This window comes from Anser brachyrhynchus (genome assembly GCF_964034855.1).
Source record: "Anser brachyrhynchus genome assembly, chromosome: 6".
NCBI lineage: Eukaryota > Metazoa > Chordata > Aves > Anseriformes > Anatidae > Anser > Anser brachyrhynchus.
In genome coordinates, this window is record NC_137700.1 from 9,123,173 (window position 1) to 9,142,157 (window position 18,985).

The 18,985-nt window shown below is 36.3% G+C and overlaps 2 protein-coding genes and 1 long non-coding RNA gene across 7 annotated transcripts in view; 2 read left to right on the forward strand and 1 right to left on the reverse strand.

Annotated features, from left to right (window-relative positions):
• Positions 1-18,985, forward strand: part of LRMDA (leucine rich melanocyte differentiation associated) — a 668,732-nt gene that overhangs the window by 170,557 nt on the left and 479,190 nt on the right.
• LOC308197317 (uncharacterized protein) overlaps positions 1-18,985 on the forward strand; it is a 296,269-nt gene that overhangs the window by 122,808 nt on the left and 154,476 nt on the right. The window contains exon 4 of one of the 5 annotated variants that reach the window (XR_013952806.1): positions 1-18,985. This exon is cut by the window's right edge and continues 9,963 nt beyond it. The exons of the other annotated variants lie outside the window; for them this stretch is intronic. The gene's annotated coding sequence lies outside the window, so the exon portion shown is untranslated. 5 annotated transcript variants of the gene reach the window in all.
• LOC308197320 overlaps positions 1-18,985 on the reverse strand; it is a 49,268-nt gene that overhangs the window by 27,149 nt on the left and 3,134 nt on the right. The window lies entirely within an intron of this gene.

An 18,985-nucleotide genomic window follows, 5' to 3' on the forward strand; every position in this document is an offset into this window, starting at 1 on the left:
GAAGGAGGTCTTTTCTACTCTACCCAGCAATACATCAATGATCTTGCTCTGCGTCTGGAGAACACCAGCATGTGGCCACCAGCACAAACAGCCATGCTGAGCTGCAGGCAATCACAGGGGGCTCTTCCTTAGAAAATAGAGTTGGATCAAACTGATCTGACTTGGGTTAGTTTGTGTCAATTTAGTTCGCTATTAAAGGCAATGTAAAATGTGATGGTACGACACTAACTCTATATTGTGTAGACACGGCTTGTTCGTGCCGATCCCTGCCTATTGTTCTGCAGTTGAGTTCTAAGCTGAGTTTTGGTAGGGTGGTCACCAGTGAGTAAACCAAAGTAAAAGTGTGAATGTTTCTGTACAGAGGAAGGTGTATGTGCCCTTCTCTCTACTTCTGCTCCAACTCTGTGTTGAGGCAAGGGATTATATCTGCCCTCTTTATTCCAAATATTAATACTGCTTTATTTGCTGGTTTTTAACTAATGAAAGTGAAGCTTCATGTACAGTTACATAACTAAAAATGTATTAATTATCACAAGCAGTCTGAGTTTATGTAGCATAACATTCACGACCATCCATCAGGGGGTGAACCATTTCCAATAGCAGGTAAAGCCAGTATTTATGAATGAACTCTCCATGAGGTGTTTTTTTTTTTTTCCTAATTTTCATCTATTCAGCATCTTATTTCACAGAAAAAGTACGTCCCGTGTATGTCTGTATACAGGTAATGACTCATTTTCATGTTAGTATAAGAATGAATAAAGAAATCTGTTATTTCAGCTATTGTAAAAACCCTAACTTGTCAATTTCATTAAGTTCTTGTGATTGCTGTGTTTGTACCTTTTTGGGTAATTTTTTATTTTGGTGCTCACTTGCCAGGAATGATATTTTCTCTTAAGTAAAGGTTTTGAAGTTAGAATTTTAAATGGTGATATTGATCCAACCCACCCTACATGTTGAATTTACATAATGTGTTGTTCAGATGAAGACAGAGCCAGTTTCTTACCCTAAAAACACTAAACAACCTCCCCCCCTCACCACATACACAACTTTGTATAAGAGAATACGGGGAAGAAGGCTAATAGCAGTGGAAATTACAAGTGAGCTCATGGTTTATTTATTTATTTTTAGAGCACTGACTTGCCTAGCGTTAAGCAATTTGATATGATCATAGTTTATTTTGGTGCTCAGGATGTAAGGGCAGGAAGGAGCCAGAAAAACAGTGGCTCGATATAGACAAAAAGACAATTAAAACTGATATGACTCTTAACAGAAGTGGCAACAGCAGCCAGGATGGAAGTAATTTATTCAAAAAATTGTCCAAATGCATAAACTGCACTGATGTATGGTACAGTGGTGGGACAGTGGAAAATGTGATAGTTGTTTCCGTTGTGTGAATTACTCAGGCAGGATGCCTTTGTGAAGTATGGGGGTTTGTTTAATGTTCTGACAACAATTTAGATCCTGTTATGGTTATTGCAGTGTAATGCAGTAGTAAAAATTGAACATGACACACCAGCAATTTATTATTTGTGTGTTTTTTAACCTTGAGTATCGGATTGTTTGTCCAAGCATATCCTTTGATTTGCTATGAAATTTATTGTTGATAAAAACAATCAGATTTCCATTAGAAGCAAAAAATTCATTTTTTTGCCATGAACCATAGATTTAGAAAAAATTCAAGCTCAGCTGCAGGACTTATGACAGGTAGGCTTATGACATTATATGGTAATTCAGCATGAAAGAATAATTGTGACACTACTTGGTGCTGGAGTATAATCGTGCTGTGAGGTTCAATTCACTGAAAGGCCAAATTATCTTCAACTACATTAGTCTGACAACCTATAATGCTTTGCAGAGGCAATTTGTAGATGTTTCACAGAATGCCAGCAAACATGGCTTACCATTATGTTACCCATTAACAAATTTGTGTAGAGGAAAAAAAGTAACTTTTCCATTTTCTTAACTGTTTTTGAGCTCCGGCATACAATAAATGTGTACTGGGTAATAACAGTGTATGCTTTGCTATTTGCTGTTGATTTTTAAACCTACAAGGGACATTATAAAATAGATTAATTTTTGAAGGGTTCTTTTTCAGAAATATTTATACTTTTTACACTTGAACAGCAATGCCCTAGCTTCTGTTGAAAGAGTAACAGGGAATCCAAGTGAAGGTTAAAAAGCAAGGCATATTTTTGCCATAAAGAGTAAGCAGTAGTGGACTACTTGGAAAATATTGCTGTGTTATAGTTTAAAGAGACCGAGTGTCTGTGATTTTTCTCTCTTGATCAAGTGGGAGTCATGGCTGTTAGAAAATGGCATGGTCTTGACTGCCTTATGTGCACATTATCCATCTTTTCCATCCTGAACCGCTGAGCAGCTGTAAAAGGGCAGCCTCTGTTTGTCTGAGAACGAAATTTTTGTTTCCTTTTGAGTCACAATATTTCCTAACTTCTCACTGGAGCTGATTTCAATTTGAGTGTGGCTGTAGCTCAGAAGAGTCTCAATCAAGGAATCAATACTCATTTGGCAGTGCAACACATAGTTAAGTCAGGATGAAGATCTGTTTGAGATCCAGTGTTTTGTGGTCCTCATCTGTAAATTAATTTTACACCAGCGGATTATCCCTCTCGAGGTAGAAATGTGGAAAAGGCCTATGCACCAAAATTCATATTAGATGGTACTTTAGAATTCTTTGAGTTTGTTGCCCATATCTCACAGCAGAAGGATCCCCCACTCATGGGCTGCTCAGGTGATGCTGATGCTCCTGGTGAGACTGTGATCGGAGGTGGAAGGCTGACCCTTCTTTAGCCACTTTCCTGGTGAGCGCAGTGGTTGCTCTGTAACTGAGAGCAACTGATATGATGCAGCCATTTTTGTCTGTTTCATTAAATATAATTTAGATAATTGGCTTAGCAGAGCTGTCTTAAAAATTATGTGAAGAAGTTGATATGAAACTGCATTTGCTTAAACACCCTGTGCTGAGTTGCTGTCTTGGTATCTCCTATTTGCCTTCTTAAGACTGGCTCCTGTGATGATGTCTTTGAGGCATTCCAAATATTTTACTAATTTTACGGGTGAAAGTAACTAAGATTTTTATTTTTCTGGCAAAGCAAAACAAAATTGTTAGAGCAGAAGAGTACCTTACTGATGTTTAAGCCGAGAAGAGACAGAAGGGTTTTATTGGCACTTTGCATCACTGATGTTAACCTTGTTGTAAAATACTGTCTGCACGAGCTGCTCTGGAGAAATATGTATTGAAGTCCGTACACTGATTTTTTTTTTCCCACTTTGTCATCCTTAAAGTAAAATACAGTGATGCATCTGCCTCTATCACCTGCAGATAATTCTGGAAACTAATTTGATGATTTTTGTAATTGCAGACTGAGTTTTAGAACTGCTCGTAATTAAGCTCGTAGAAGAGCTTAGCTGTTGAAGTCAGTGCTGACAAAATTGCATGCCTTATTGGTTACTAAATCTGCTGGATGCTTATCTCTTCAACATTTTCTGTCAAGGAATTAATCCTGGAAAGTTACGGAAAGAATTGTTGAGTCTTTGATTTTGATTTCAGAACAGTGTCAGACAATTGTGTGTCTTGGAGTTTCTGAGAAGGTGACACACTCTCTTTCTCCTGCTTGTAGTTAACAGCAGAGAGCATTCTGTGCTGCAGTACCCAAAGGGATGGGTTTGAGTGACTACACAGGGAATGTGGATTGTTATCATTCTAGTCACAGGACATTGCATGAAATCACAGGCACTTTGCTCTTCAATACTGCCACTTCAACATAGCAGCCACTGTTACTCCTAGTCTGCTTTTATGGTACTATGGTACATGTAATAACATTTTATTTGATAGTGGTGGATTCCGTGGTGATTTTTTTTGTTGTTCTTTTTGTTGTTGTTGTTGTTTGTTGGTTTTTTCTTTGTTTGTTTAGTACTAAGCTCTAAATCTTCAGTTCAGGCATTGGAAGAAGTTAGGTTTACAAAGATTTACAAATTCCCAAATACTTTCTATTAGGAAAAAAAATCACAGAAAAGTGGTACTTGGTAGGAAGACCAGCCATATAAATATCTGGTCACTTTTGATTTTTTTTTTTTATTTTTTTTTTAATTAAATGTGTTATAGTTAACTTGAGTCTTTGATATTACATCGTGACCACAATCTAACAGTTGGAAGAATGATAAAAACAATTTTGATTAAATGCTGTGGTGGGCAAAACTCAGTAAACTAGGCAAAAATGCTATTGGAAGCATTTAAGTAATTTTTTTTTCTCCTTAAGAAGAAAATGTGAGTATGCCTCCCTTCGCTGATACCAGTTATTTTTCCTTGCTTTGAGGTGTACATGACTGTGGGCAGTATCAATGAAGTAGAATTGTTTACCCAGAGAAAAATACCTACCAGCCATGTGGCGCTAACTATGCAGTTTCAGTTACGGTATGTGGAGTTTTTGATTTGAGAGTCAGTGGTATCAGTGTGTTAGGACAGTAAGCCTCTAGAACAGGAACTCTGCTAAGAGAGGAGTAATTGGCCCCAAACTAAAGCAAATTGCTTTTAATTTTTATGGGGAAATAGTTGAAGGAAAGACTAAGAACATCAGGTAAGAGGGACATTGGATAGTTTTATAATGGGAAAAGGTTTTTACAGGAAAAAAAAATCATATCAAGTAACATTATTTTGCAGACTATAGAGTCCCAGTTGTATAGTTAAGGACATGCTGCAGCATTAATGTTTACGCATAACGCTTTCCAAGTAATTTAGGCTGAACTGCCACTGACTTACTTAACATTTATAGGTCAACCACCTGCAGAAAGGGCATGTAGGTAGATTATTGTTGACTTTATGGTTATGGAAGCTAGCTAATCAGTGAGCATGCTGGGAAATAACTTGTTATGCCTGAATGGCTCTAACACCAGGCCCTACAGTTTCTTATGGGCACAAAGCAGCCAAGTCATTTCTCATGGCTAAGGCCCACGCTGAGAGGGGAGGTGGCATGTGGTGGGGATAACGGGTTTCAAAAAGGGGAGGGAGGGCTATGAGATTTCAGAAGTACATTACAGTACAAGTGGAAAATCAAATAATTTAATCATACCTTGCTAAACATATAGTGTTTGCAGGTGAAGTTGTTGATTCAATAAGCAAATTTACGGACTGTTTCTTAGGAGACCTGAGCATTCACGTTCTGGTTGTTACATGCTTTGCAGAGTTATTCACTAGACCCTTGTGTGATATCAGTTCTTAACTGCACTGACATTTTTTCTTCCATGATCATGAAACGTAGAATAACTTAGATTTTTTTAAAAATTTTGCAGCAAAGTATTTGAAGACTAATCATTTTCCTGCTTTACTCCTGTTTTTCTCCCCATTACTTGTCTCCACAGAGGTATGCGTACTCCCTTGTGTGCTAATTGACAACTTTCACCTTTTAAAGTTCACAGTAAAAGTCACACACTAGAATGCATAATGAATCAATTTGCTTAATTTGTTTTAGGTTGTAGTGCAGGCATATTTGCTAGTATTCACATAGCTATCTCTGATGTTCTTCTGATAGTTGAAAAAAACAACAACCATGCTTTGTTTATTTAAGAATAGAGCCCCCAGCTGAAGTATAGAACATCCAAAAGCGTCAGTCCTCATTTAGTCCTGTATAGGGAATCTCTGTGGGTTTCATCTCTCACAAATGCTAAAATCTAGGAACCTTCGCTTAATGTTGGCCACTGGTTACAGCTTTTTTCCTCGACTGTTTTGCACTTTTCAGAGACTTATATGTATGTTTGTGTTACTCATATATAAACAGAGCACACATCTAAAAAGGTGAATTTGCACATTTTCAAAGGTATTGAATTTCAATTACATGTGAAGCCATGATATGCTAATTTCATCTTTTGCTCTCTTCAGCTATGTTCACATGCAGTACTTTGTGCATTCATTTGTGCATATGTGTGCTAATAAACGTAGTATATTCTTTTATAGCAAAAGGTGTTTTTCAGCATAACAGTAGAGGGAAAAATATAAAAAGAGGATTGCAGTGACCTATTTACATATCAAAGAGTGGTAAACTGTTGAAGATATACCTTTCGGAGTTAGTTTCTTTCATATTTGTACTGTATTGACTTGGAAAAAAGATACTCAGATGGGTAGTGTAAGGCAATATAGTTAATGAGATTTTCTTTTTCCGAAATGCTAACATCTTCTAGCTGATAGTGTCACATTATCAAAAACATCTTCTTGTATTTTAATGAACAAATTAGTTTTCTAGAATTTCAGATTCTTATTTTCTCTCTAGAGATCCATGCCTACAGTCCTTTGTGGTAATGAAATGTCAGCATACAACTTTTCAAGTGTCAAACTGCAAAAAGCGAAATAAGTGGGCCGATCAAATGTAAAATGATTGACACAAAAGGTAGAGGACATCTTGGCAGTCCTAGGATTGCTGACAGTGGGAGATGACCACTGACCTTTATGGAATAAAATTGTGGTAAGACCACAAAGTGGAACTCCTGGTAAGACCCCAAATGTTTTAGAATAATTTAATCAGCAAATGCAGTTCTGAAATTAATATTATTCTGCATACGAGGTTTTATTTTTTTCCAAGAAAAGAACTAGATCCTCATAAGCAGTGATAAAAACATCCTAGTTAGAGTGAAGTCTTGCCTATATAGTTCAGTTGCAATTTTTTTTTTTTTTGCTAACCAGGAGTATGCATATATTATTCAGGTTTATTACCTTAAAAATGCTGGATATGCATTTTGTAGGGAAAAAATGAATTCAGATTTCATTTGTTGATGAAATGGAAGAGAAAAATTAGACTGCATTTCTGGTTACCATTGATTCATCATAAAGTTTGAGCAGCTCATTGATCAGAACCTACTCAATATAACTTCTTAGGTCATGTCAAATAGAAGAAAGTATTTCTGTCATTGCATGAGAATCTACTGAAAGCTGGTTTGGCTTTCTAACAAGTTCTAGTTCCAGATCCTAAACTGGTGGCTTTGTCCTGTTGATTTGTTTGACTAAAGGGGATTGAGTAGCAAATGAGTTGTTAAAATTTTAGATTTGTTAAAACTCAATTTATTTTTAGATTAAAAAAATGGTAAATTTAGACCTTATAACATTAAGGCAGTAATGTGATTTTCTTTACATTTTAAACATTGCTTTTTAAGAAAGAAAAACAAAGCAGGTAAATTAAGATTTTTTTTTTTTTTTTTCTGAGCATGTATTAGTTTTTAGTCTGATGGGATTCCAACATTGCGAGGTAACCTCATTGCAGCAGAAGCACTGGTGCTGATGCTGATGGCCTTTCCATGTACCTCTTTATGGATTTACGTTAGCAGGACGTGGTAGGCCTGGGAATAGGGATGTTATCAAAGTAGGGTTATTTGTATAGAAATTGGAAGTGTGGAGCCAGCCATTCCTAAAATACACATTGTGTCATGTGGTGATTTTATTTAGAACACTGGGAGCCTGGTAAGGTAAGCATTAATGACCTGCTTGGCTTGCTCAAGTTGTTGGCTACTGCTTTTTTATTATGGCTGTTTACAAATACTGTATCCTCATGTGATTAAGCTGGTTAGATGGGTTACCCAAAGACATGCTGCCTAACTTTTGTTGTTGTTTCTGATTTTTTTTTCTTAGTTTCTGTCTTGGATAATAATGAAAAGGTCTTTTGCTTATTCTTGGTTTTCCTTTTGGTCAGATACAAGGTTGATTTGTGACTTGGCTGAGAGAAGAAACAAAAACCAAACCTAAAATACTGACCTCTGTTCATGCTAATCTATATTTTTAACTGTTATTTCTGAGGGAGTGATTTATTTACAGTGACAGCTTGTTACTTATGGTAGCTGCTGCCAGCTTCTGAAGTAATCTGATAACGTCAAATTGTGAAGGGAAGCTATAGGCTTTGCCTTGAATGACTTGCTATAAATCATGTTCATAGCTGGTGTGTAAGGATGCTTGGGTTGATACTGATAGAAATACAAATCAAATACAACATACGGTAACCCAGTTCTGAGCCAGAGATTCTGGATTAAGCCTATTGGGTTCATATTTTTAAATGAAATGAATCAGACATCTCTGCTTATATATCAAAACTTCAAAACTAGGGATGATGCACCAACTTAAAGGCCAAAAAAGAAAGAAGAGAATATACAGAAAAGAGTTAACACTGAATGACAGGCAGGATTTTCTGGGGAAAGGAAGCCACAAGAAGTAATGGACAAAGCTGCCTGGAGAGCTCATCAACAGTCAAACATTGTGACGGCCAAGAAGAAGTTCAAAGTCACCAATGCAACAGTGTATTACAGCTTCCATGGAGACGAGTGTCAGTGCAGAGTAAAAATTGTGCCGATATTGTCATCTGGTTGGTGCAGCTTTCGTATCCACAGCTAACAATAAAATTAGTTATGTGATTTTCAGCTTTGTGAGGTGTAAATTTGTTTATGTTCTTCCTGAATAGAGAAAAACAGTGAGAGTCTTAGAGAGCAAATGAGCACTACACATGTAGTAAAGGCAGCAGTTGTGTTATATTGGGTAAAGCCATCATGCCATTTTAATTGCAGTATTTGTGCTAACAGTGTGACATATTCTGTGATAGCCAAAATGATGTGCCAAGTGGTATGCATTAAGTGAAGGAATTCATATTTGAAACCTCTTTTTTTCCCCACCTCTTCAACACTTGAGCTGCTTTTATACCTTAAACTTACAGTGTGGAAACAAGATGTTCTGTTCTATGGATACGTTTAATTAATATTAGAAGAGTGGAATGCTTCAGAGGTATTCAGGAAAACTGTTCTCCACAGTCTGGACTGAAAAGTCTAGATTTCTGAAGCAGATCTGTTGGGGAGTTGACTTCACAATATCCTGGTTCTGCATTTATTAACTTTGCCTACTGAGGGAAAAGGGGCTTGGTGCTAGCCCTTCATAACATTACATATTATATATATCATATATCAAAAACTGTGGAATTCCTTGTTGCTGTTTGAGGTCTCTCTCATTCAACTCAGATAACATGGTCTTTGTGTGAAAAATGCTGCTTTTTTCTTTAAAGGCTACCAGCATCTTGGACCACAGTGGAGCTATCCTGTAACTTGTTCTCACCTTTTCCTCATGCTCAGTTTCTGTCCGTCTGTCTGGCTCTCTCCTCCCCTCCCCTCCTTGCTACATGCTTAGCACTGTGTCCACATCTGTAACAATGCAGTGGTTTTTCAGGTGTGATCCTCAAATGTATAATCAGAAACAGATCAAAAATGCATCAGAATTTGCATCAGAAATGGATGCAAATTACCACAGAAGAATTATGTGCATATCCTTATTTTTTGTTATGGAGGTTAATGAACAAATCTTTTTGTTTGAAGATGAGTAATAATGCCATATTTTGTTAGAAGTAGTGGTAATTGGTAATTAATACCACAGTGTTTTATATCTCTGCTGATAACCAGGTAAAATAAAATTACTTTCTGACTACCGGGTAAAACTTAAATGGTACTGGCACTGACAAACTGTGAAAGGAAAGAAGTCGTCCCCTGTGAGAAGATGAGTTTATTATACAGATAAGATTTCCATAATAAGGGATAGTGATTACGGGGAAAGGCTGAAGCTCCATTAACTGAAACAAATTACTATGACAAAGCCAGAGGGAGTGCTTTGCCAAACTTACAACTCCTTTCATAATATTCAAATGGCTGTTGGTGTGTGGTAACCAGCATATGGACCTACTAGTCACTTTTCAGACTCCTTTGTGCCCCATCCCTGACACAGGTATGGTTTTATATTTGAAGTGAGTCCATTTATCTGAGCATGTGGAAGATGCACCTTGCTAATGTAAAAGCGAGGCATCAGGCATTTTCCCTACAGAAATAAGTTGCCCCTGCAACACCATTGTTTCATTATTAAATGAATCTTAATTGTCAGAGAAATGTTGAGTATGAAATATATAAGCTCTACGGAAACACGGTGAAGTTTGATTTTACCTGCCCATCACAAGAGAATATTGTGGCTAGGATTTAAAATTTTCTTTGCCTAAGAAGGAAAACTAAAATGCTGACTGCGATTTGGTGTGTAAGCCTGTGTGCGCTCCTCTTTAGAGAATGAGTGGCCTATTCTGCATGCATGAGCACAGGCAAAATTGTGGTGGTTGATCACTGATTGCTGAGTGCATGTATATGTGCAATACATTGGAAAGGTGCTTATGGCTCCCCAACTTGGTATTATTTGTGTAAAATACAGTAAAAGAAATCATTTAAATACAAATGTTGTCATCTTTGTACTAATTTTTGTGTAAAAAAAATTAATACTGTAGTTAAGGATTTTGTACAAAAACTGTTAGAGTTCGCAGTTATAGCGCTGGTATGAACAGCAGGCAAGACTATAAGCTTTAATTTATGTTGTGCTTTGGACATTTTTCAGAAACTATTTACCCATTACCTCTTAGGTCAGTGGCCTAATAATGCAACAAAGCACTTTTTGAAATTGCAGATAATTTTCAGTGCTCAGATCTCTGTGTAGTATTGATGGGGAGGAAAGCTGATTAGGATCTTGGGAATTGTGCTTGATGGGAACAATCTGGAAGGAGTGAAAAATTATTAAACACACACAGCGGGAGTTGTAGGATTTACCATTGTCGTGCAGTGCTATTAATTCTCATTGCATCGTACAGCAGCTTGATTGCACACTGTGAATACTGTTTATTGGAGAACGGGTACAATTTTGCTGCAGTTGTTGTAATGTAATACTAAATGCTAATTAGGCTTCTAACAATAATTAGAACCTCTTGCTAGACTTAGAAATAGAAACACTCAATTGAATTTACAGAAACAAAGACCTCTAAGCTATGCCAGGAACAGTATCTATAGCAGTGGTATCAACTTTGTAGACTTTTTTGTTGGTGGTGTTTTTTGTTTGTTCTATATTTTTATGGTGAACGTAATGACTTGATTTTGTTCTCAATATGGGTATTTTCTTAATGAAAGGGTGGAAACCCAAAGTAAATATTAGAAGGACAACTGCAGGTAATTTTTACATGAAAAACTGTGAAGACATAGTTATTGAATGGCTGATATTACTAAGTACGATGCACTATTTTAACTATTTTTTAATAGGAAAAGAACAAAACCTAAATCCATCAGTTACCTCTTCCCACACCCCCCAGAAATCTTACACACCGAGTGAACTGTTTTTGCTGAATTAGACTTTAAAGCTCTGTTTTGAACATCAAAATAGAGATGAGCTGTAGTTCTGAGTAATTTAGTACTTTGCAGTATAAACTTTCTTTACATTTTGGAGGTAAATGTAATTTTTATTTTATTTTCAGTGAGTGTTTTGTTGGAATCAATACTATGTTAAGATGTCAACAAACTCCGTTTGCAGAGCAAATGCATGCAATACCTGTTTGGTGTTGCTTTCTGATAATTTTGTTGTTACTAGATACCCATATATTCACAAGGTTGCATATACAAGAACTAAGAGCCTTTAACCTCTATCACTGCTTCATATATATATAAATATATCACCTATATCACTGCTTTCATGTATATATAAAAGTCTTTTTTTCCAACCAACCAAAAGTTATATGGTGCATATGTTGAGAAGATACTGAGACTGGGTTCCTGTTTTGAAAGCCTCTTTTATATTAACGAAAAACAGAATCTGGGATCCTTGTTCAAAACTTGCTTTTAAAGTCTTAATGTAGTTATGCTGAGCTTTGGTGTAAACACCTTTTATGTTTTGTTTTGTTTTCCTGCCTTCTCAGACTGGGGAAGTCAAGAGCCTTTCAAACAGCAATGGCAATGGTTTTCTCATCAAAATACTGGTAGAGTTGTATGTATAGCACTACTAGCCCGGTCATCCTGCAAGCAGTTTACTAGCCAGTACAGAGGCTGCATTACATTGAGCATTTTTACCATGTTTGTGGCAGTTTTTATACTTCCTTCTGTTTCTTGGTTTATATGTCATTGTAACTTAACCAAAATAATTACAGGGCTTCCTGCTTTCATCATGATAGTGGTCTTCCCTAGACTTCTGTTTCTGTAAATTTATCAAGTGCCACTGAGAATCGTAAGAAACTTTCCTATGGAGCAACTTTATGGCACACCTTGTCAAACAGTTATAGAGTTTTAACTAATAACATATAGCTTGACAAATCTTTTTAAGAATGGAAAGAACACTGGAAAACAAACGTGTGCTTTAATTTTTTCAGTGAGATGTCTTCAGCATCTGCACTGTCCTTTCGAATTTATGGGTACGCTTTCAGAGTGTAGTTTGCCCTCATCCCCAAGCCATGTAATAGCATTGTTTAGAGCAAGTTAGTTGTGGTTCTTTCTTTTAAATAAAAAATCCAGTCCTAATGTTATTGATCATATGTTGCACTAAATAAATAATGAGTGGTTTGTACTTCATTAAAAATGATTATAATGAATGCTTTGAATTATGGTTATTTACCTATACAATTTTGGTCCCAGTTCAAGGTCATAAATTACATTCTGCAACCTGTGGGAATGTCTGCTTACGGAAATTTGAACCATAGTAAATGAGATTTTCTTAAATGTGCCATCTTTATGACATCTTGCTGTCTTTTGAGTGGCTTGTGTTTCTGTTTAAGGCTTCAGCAACCATCTGGAAAAGATTTAACTTGAGCAAGACAGATTATTCTATTTAATTTTCTATTAGCAATTTTCCTTACCCTAGTCCACGTCACCTGCAAAGAGAAGGTTTGCTGAGACATGACACCCTGCTGATTAGTAACTTCACTCTTCTGCTCAAACACTGACCATTAGCTTCCCATTACATTATAGGTGTGTTCATGCTCTAGAGGCAATTGGGGTCAATCCGGTGTGGTTGACATGTTATATGTTTTTCTTGTAGCATGTCACATGTAACCCACTGCAAGGAATGTGACAAACTGCTGCTGTATGACCTGGTAGTCTTGGGTCAGAGTGAGAGAAATTGGTGTTGTACTAAGATGTATGTTAATACATATATTATTTATATAGGCATTAGTGAATGCTATTGTTGTCTCAGCACAAATCAAGGTCCAGGCCATGGCCTTGGGGCTTTCAGGGGCTCACTTTATCATGTGTTGTGATTTTTTTTTCTCCTGTTTATGAATAATTAAAAACTTAAATTACTTGCTATGTTTGAAATTCATATGCTGGGGAAAATAGCTACATGAAAATTAATTTTCTGTTCTGTGAGACTGACGGGAAATCAATTAATCTTGATGTATTATTTTATGCAGAACAGGGTGCGGGAACCAGCAGAGAGAATGGCTACAGCTGTTCTTGTTGGTCGGGCCATATATTATTGTTGGCGGGTTTGACAGCTTCTGAAGGAAATGGCTGAAGGGTATCAGGCAGGTGAATCAACTGTAAAAATTTATTGGAGGATACAAACTGTTTCCAGGGGACTGATATAAAACTCACACTTGAGAACTGAAGTATTGAATGTTTTTGTGACTGAAGCAGCTTGTTGTCAATATTTATAGCTTTTCTCTTTGTTACATGTCCTATTTGTTTGATTAACTAGTCAGATGTTAGTGTCTGTTTGTAATTTATTTGTTGTGCCTTCTGTAGCATTTTTGATACATAAAGATTTACCACTAGGTAAATAAAGCAGCTCGTGCAAAGCAATATGCTAAATAAAATGACAGAGCTGTTTACAGCACGTTACAAGTTTTATAACTTGCTGGGTAGATCAGTAACTTTTGTTTTACCAGTGTCACTGTTAAGTTGAAACATGTCGCAATGCATTAAGTGCTGTGGGGTAAACAGGTCTCCTTTTAAATAACTGGAGATTATAATCAATATATACCTTAACGGTAAATCACTTAAGAGAGTCTATAAAGTCCTTTATGTAAGCACATACATAATGCAAACATTTCTAAAATAAAACGAAGTACATTCATGCTCTTTAGAATGAGCTTTCTATTCACCTTCCTTTCCAATGTATTTGCGCCAGTGCTCTTTATAAATAATAAAGGGGAGAAACATTAAAGCAGACACTTGCAAGCTGCATGTTAAATGTTGGTCCCTGTCTGGATGTGCAAGGTCCAAGGTCCTGTAGCAAAACTGAGGATCAAAATAGCCTCTGTGTTGTTGTTCTTACCTGTTAGAGATTAAGGCTGGCTTTCCCCAGCATCACCAGGTGGTTTGAGAGCAGCCTGCTCTGAATCCCCTTCCAAGTGCAGTGGGGCAAAGCTGTTGGTTGGAGAGTAGCGCTGCAGCACTGCAAAGCTACAGAGCAGCATCTCTGCAACTTCTAGGTATGGTAAAGAGACATTACTTCTGTTTACAGTGCTATGAAATAGGAGTGTAGAGCTTCATACTAGTAAAATGGCACATAGTGGAACATCTAGACTTAAAATATAGTGAATTCCTGATGGTCAAAAGGAGTAAGAGATGGTAACGTTGCTAAAGCGTGTAAATATTCATAAAGATCATATCTTCTGCATTTTACTACGTCTTCCAAAATGGAGACGCTATAGTGAAAAATGTGAAGCTATTGGTCATGTGGAGTGGATGTGTTGAGGGAAGGGGATAGAAATCGGGCTTTTCATAGGGGTGTAATGTAGATACTGTTTTGCTTAATGTTGAGATTCTCACTGGTGTCTTCTCTCGAATGATCTTCATCTGCTTCAAATTATTATTATTAATTTTTGATCTTCCAAATAGATTGCTTAACTTGCTTCATCTATCTGTACTGCTATTAAAAGATCCTTTTCTTTCCTTTTTCCAGTGGGTTAAGCGTTCTGTCTTGTCTATGTCTGCCATACAGTGCTGAACCAGCACTGAAATCCACTTCTGGAGTTCCTGCAAGCCTGAATCCCATGGCGATCTGGCTTACTCATTTCCATTGAGGTGTCCAAATGCATGGTGGAGCTCTTCATTTTGGGAGCATTTTTTAGAGCAAAATTTAAGCCTTGCCATTGAGAATATTGTATGGTTATGAATGTGGTAGAAAAATTCAAAACTGAATATTTTTTTTCAAAATATAGTGGTTCATGATTATAGAATTATCATCAGTAAGTAGTATCCAGGTCATTAAGAGCTTTGTAAAGAAATCATAAATCTTGTGTGAATAATGCAGTTGGAAAAAGAGAAAAAAAAAAAAGGCAGGAAATTAAAGTTTAAAAAAAAAACACAACACCATAAATGGGAGATTCTGATGCTGTTCTGGAAATATGTTGGATTCCCGTGACCTAATTAGAAGTGTTGTTTCCCTATATTAAAGAAGTGAGTGAATTAAATAAGATTACTGGGGAAAGGAAAAGAAACTTTAAAAAAAAAAACTTTTTAAAGTTTACAAACATTCTAAAGACTAATTCTAAAGAAACTTTTAAAGTTTATAAATATTCTAAAGATTAATATTATATTAGTTTGGAATAAACTTAACAGTTTAACTAAGGTGAACTTTATGTGTCCTTCCTGAATTAAAGAGCTGTAAAGAAAACTGAAGTTTAAAGTAATTGTTAATGAAAGCAGGCCAGCATGACCTCCTGAAAATATGAGCATTTGTTGGGCCAACTTTCACAGATGTTAAACATTTGGTGATGTTACTTGGGGCTGCTTGAACCACATTAAAGTCCAGCCACTAGAGTGTTGAAACAGTTGGGCGCTATAATAAAATATACATAAAAAGAAATTGTGAGACATTAGGTGTTGTTTGGTGATGACATTTAGGAAATTACAATTTTTCCGTACATCGTATTCACATCTACATAAGTTGTTTAGATATTTAAAGTAAAAGTGCTATATGTATTGTTTGTAATTGCTACTACAGTTCTGGCAGGTGCACGTAATTTAACAATATGTCAAATATGACAAATTATTGTTGAGTTACAATATAGCCTTAATAAGAACACATCTGTTCCCACTATACAGTATAGAAAATGCCTGATTTAAAGAGTTTACTTACTGGTATTGTATTGTTGTTTAAATATTTAACAGGATCTTAGACACGAATCATAAAAAATACACAGTAGTGTATAAAAATGAAGAATCTTACTTGCAGTAATGTTTTTGCTGTTGTTCAATCTATTCAGACCATCAGGAAAGCTTCTGCGCTCTTTAAATAGTCTCATCTGCACACGTACGAACCATGCATATATATATCCGTGCAGAGAAATAGCTAGGTACAAAAAACAGCTTATTTATCATAGAAACACAGATACACTTAGGATAAAATATGAGAACTGTAACAGTGTAAAGGAGTGCTTGCGCTAAAAAGTGGAGATTGCTATAACCATTTCAAACGTTTAAACAAGTATGAATAAGTGTGGCAAACACTTTTATTTGGACTGGTTAGAATGACAAGAAAGTATCCTGGCACCTGAATATCTTAGCTTTTTTATTCTGTTCAAAATACTCTGCTGCAGTATCATGTCTTCAAGCGAGCACAGAAGAATGGGTTCTGGTGTTGTTGATCAGGATCCTAAGAACCATTTAATCTTTTTATTTCACATACCTTTTTTTTTTTTCTCTCTCTCTTTCAATATCTACCTGTTGGTCTGGTAAATTGGGAGTTGGTTAGGCTTCTTCTTGAGCCAAAATGATTGCTAGTTGCTTTATCTGTTTTGGATAAAGCTTTATGTTTTCTCTACGCATTGCCGTACTGCACAGTGTTAAGCACTGCAAAGAAGCCAAGAGTTTGCTCGGGGAACAAAATTGCCTTAAAGTAATAGTGAAAGGTTTTACATTGGTTTGTATTCCTTCAGCTAAATGGGATAGTATGGACATTGTTTGTCAAAGGGGCTGGGTAAAGTTTTCATTTTCTGCATTTTTTTTAAGGGAATGTCTCACACCAATAGTTGTGCTAAAAAATAGATGGGTTTGTCTGGTGTCTATTTGTTACCACTTCTGTTATAAACAGGACAAAATTGTCCTTACTCCTAATTCTAGTTTGGCATTAGTTTATTGCCATAGTTATATTTTACTTCTGTTTCAAGTGGTACACTGACTTAAGTAGCAGCTCTGAAGGTGGGATACCTTGTCTGAGCACAAATAATTTGAGTAAGTTTTCAGATGTAATGTTTGCATTTATGCTTGAGCATACATCCATACTGAGCTGGAAAGAAAATGTTTCACGTCTTTGCATGCGTAAAATATTAGTTCCTAACAAGCATCATGGTATGACTGAGGACAAGTCCATCTAGGTTATCATCCAGTCTCTGACAGTTGCAATAAGTTGCTGTTCAGGAAGAACATGCAAATTTGGCCACTTGTTCTTGTCCAGCTTCCCAGCTTCCTTGTATTAAGGATGTTAGGGCATCCATCCCTCTGCACATCCATGTATTGATCCACTGTCCATGAATTTGTAGCATTCCTGTTTGTATCTGCTGATACCATCTGCTTTTACAGCCTCCTGTGCCACAAAACTCCTCAAGCTCACTAGTCAATTTCTAAAGAAGTACTTTATTCACTTTAAACTGATCTCCTAGCATTTTCACTGAATATCCCAAAGTTGCAGTAGTGTGGAATTTGGGGAATAACTGGTCTGCCTTGATAAACTGAAGCTTATCTGGATAGGCAAAAAATGTGTTTGGCTGATACATGGGGAGCTGGGGCTATTTGCATAGTGCTTAAAAAGTCTGCATTTCTCTCCTGTGCATTTGCTTTCTCACACACTTGCTCTCATGCTGTCTTCCATTTTACATATAAACTCAAGCTATACAGAAATAATAAAGCTCCTCTTAAACCAGTTCACAAAAGGACAGAGCCAGAAGTGAGATTTAACCCATGCTAAGGAAATCCTTGGGATTCCCTTTGATAAAACACAGCTGTTTTAAAACACCAGGCTGAGTTTATCGAGGTGCATAGGCTAGAAAATAATGAGGTTTCTTTAGTTGTTTCCAAACATTTATTTATTTATTTATTTCCCTAGCATTTTGAGATGAGAGAGATCAGTGCTCTGTGTTACTTGAGCCTTGTGGTGTCTTGTCCTTGCCTGGCTCATCCCATTGTATGGGGTATGTGTGCCCTAATGTTGCTTCAAAGGAAGTCCTAGGAGGTTCTTGTACTTGTGAGGGACTGTTGTGAGGGGTGAACATCTCCAACCTGTTGTTACTGGTTTCAGCTTTGGAGTAAGATCTGATGCACATGCCAGACAAGCTTTCTGCTATCAGCTCAAACTAGCTGCACTTTGTTGAACGTAAGTGACTAAAAGAAATATCATTTGTGCCAGGAGGTGGGATTTAGTTTTATAAGGAAATTGCTTCATTTCCAGCTTATCACAGCTGAGAAAATGGTTGGGATACATTTTTTCCTGTGAAATTTGGAAGAAATAAAAATAAAAAATGAAAAGGTAAAAAATAATTTTGATACTGTTTAGTAAGTCGTTAAACTATGTCGACAGTAAAATCACTGGGGGCATTAATAGCTGACAAAGTGAAGTGGTTTTCTACTTACATAATTGTCAATTGTTGAAGGGCCTAGATGATAGGGAAGATATATTTCCAATAATTATTTTAAGTATTTTAGAAATCACTAAGGAAAAGATGGTTGTACTTGCTTGTACTACTGATAAGTTTATAGCTTTGCCTCATTGCTTGAGAAGCAATAGTATTTTAAAAATTGCCTCTTATTTAAAAAAAAAAAAGTGGTTAATTGTTTGAAGAATATTATCTTTTTTTTTTCATGATTTTCTTAAGATTCCCATTGAACATAAAACAGTGCTTGCTTTTCTCAGGGGCATGATATCTCATAACTGTATACCCTTCATGCTTTATTATGCAATTTATTTTTCATGTCTTTCATTTATTAGCAGTAAAATGACTTCAGAAAAAAATAATTTGATTAAGAGGCTAAAATCACTATTAAGATTAAAATTATAGTTAAAGTGAGTTTCCTGTTTTTGTGAAATAGATGTAGTTACGGTATTACTTGAGTAAATTTTGAACACTTAAAGGAAAGTCCTCTGTTTTCCCCAAAGCATTACAACCTTTAGCATTGTCAGCAAAGACATATTTGTTGTTTGGTGCCCTTATTTGGAATCACCCCTTCA